At 36.0% G+C, this 1,816-nt stretch overlaps 1 protein-coding gene across 2 annotated transcripts in view; it reads right to left on the bottom strand.

The window, feature by feature from the left end:
* Positions 1–1,816, bottom strand: part of LOC108793345 (moesin) — a 59,751-nt gene that overhangs the window by 5,474 nt on the left and 52,461 nt on the right. The gene's annotated exons all lie outside the window — the stretch shown is intronic.

The raw sequence follows: 1,816 nt of genomic DNA, 5'->3' as shown, positions 1-1,816 counted from the left end.
GGGGAATCCAGCCCCTCCCCTGTCACGGCAGAGAGCCGTGACAGGATCGAGAGGTGAGCGAACGCCGGTATGTGTTCGCTCACCTCCCGATCTACTGAGCCGACCTGTGACAGTCTCATGTCGGCTAGAACTATGAGGTGAGTGAAAAGCGCTCACCTCATAGTTCTCCTTTAACTGTATCTGGAGAGTATAAAGTGAACGCTCTGTTCACGTCTCCGTACAGCAGCACTTTACATTGCGCTGTGGTGACCCCCGCTGCAGTGCGCTATAGATAAATGCAGCATGCCCCGTGTTGTGGTGTGAATGGGGCACATAGAAAACAAAAGGTTTATACATGCCCTAGTGGTTACCGTGTGGTACGACTCCTGTCACCGCCTATAGTGTGAATGGGCCCTTAGGTTTACCCTAATTAACTCCTTCTTCCCCTTAACTATTTTTCTGATGTATTTCAATTTTTCTAACCATTAATATTCATATTTTTTCTCCCCCATTTGCTTCAATTTTTTTCTCCCCCATTTGCTTCAATTTTTTTCTCCCCCATTTGCTTCAATTTTTTTCTCCCCCATTTGCTTCAATTTTTTTCTCACCCATTTGCTTCAATTTTTTTCTCACCCATTTGCTTTTTTTTTTTTTTTCTGCATTTTCTTTTATTCCCCATTTCCTTTTTCCCAATTTAATTTTTTTTACAGTTTGTTTAATTTTTGTTTCAATTTTTCAGTTTAATTTATTTTCTACTGGTCAATAACTTTGCAATGCTTTGCACCCCAATCAAAAATGTTCGTGTCCTTTTCCACGTTTTCCAGTTTAATTTTTGTTCCGATTTGAATTTCGTTTCCCTTCTGTTCAATTTTTTTTCCAGTTTATTTTTTTCCCCCAATTAAATTTTTGCTCCCATTTTAATTTTGTTTACAGTTTAATTTTTGTTCCGATTTGGATTTTGTTCCCAGTTGAAATATTTTGTTTCCCTCCTGTTCAATGTTGTTTTTTCTTCAGTTTAATCCATCTCCTTTGTAAATAACTTGGCAATGCTTTGCACCCGAATAAAAATAAAGGTTAGTGTCCTTTTCCACAAAATACATTTTTAGAAAAAAAAAAATAGATTTTTTTTTTAATCTAGAGTAACAATGTTTTCAAGCACTCAATATATCCCAAACAGTTCAAATCCCAATTTTTTACGCCACTTAGCTGCCAGGCAATTTGTTCGCCAAGCCCTTAACCAACATGGTTTTTTTTTAGTCTATGAAAAAAAATTTTTTTTTTGCAAGACGATATTACCAGACATAAAAAAAATGGGTAGTTCTCGATCCTTTTCTGTTTAAAAATTAAATACATAAAATAAATCCATGTGTGAGCAGTTTAGGTCAGCTGGTATATTTATTTTAAGATATTTATGGCACAATGCAGAATGTTTTGTTTTTTTTAAACATCTGTTCTGTACATTTTAGGGTCTTTACAAGCGTTTAACGTTCATACAGGAGGCCTACTGAAAGACATGTCTGTCTAAGCAAAGAGCAAAAGAATGAAAACCACATTAGACCAGAATAAAAAAAGAAATCCGGGCTGATGAAGCAATTCGAAAAATGTTTAAATGCGCAAGTGCGCCCTCTGGTGTACTGCAAACACTACTACATGAGTAACAAAATACTAAGTAACCACATAATCAGGACTGTTGCATTATGGGGCAGCTCGTGACATTTATTGGAGTTTTAATTTCAGCTGATTACCTATCACTGACAAAGATTACCAGTAACTCAGTGTTCTGGTATGTCACAGAATGAATGATACCATTATATATATATATATTTTTTTTTTTCTT

This window comes from Nanorana parkeri, unplaced genomic scaffold (assembly GCF_000935625.1).
Source record: "Nanorana parkeri isolate BGI_ZX_2015 unplaced genomic scaffold, ASM93562v1 scaffold740, whole genome shotgun sequence".
Taxonomy (NCBI): domain Eukaryota; kingdom Metazoa; phylum Chordata; class Amphibia; order Anura; family Dicroglossidae; genus Nanorana; species Nanorana parkeri.
The sequence above is the reverse complement of the archived record's forward strand: the minus strand, read 5'-3'. Positions and strand labels throughout refer to the sequence as shown.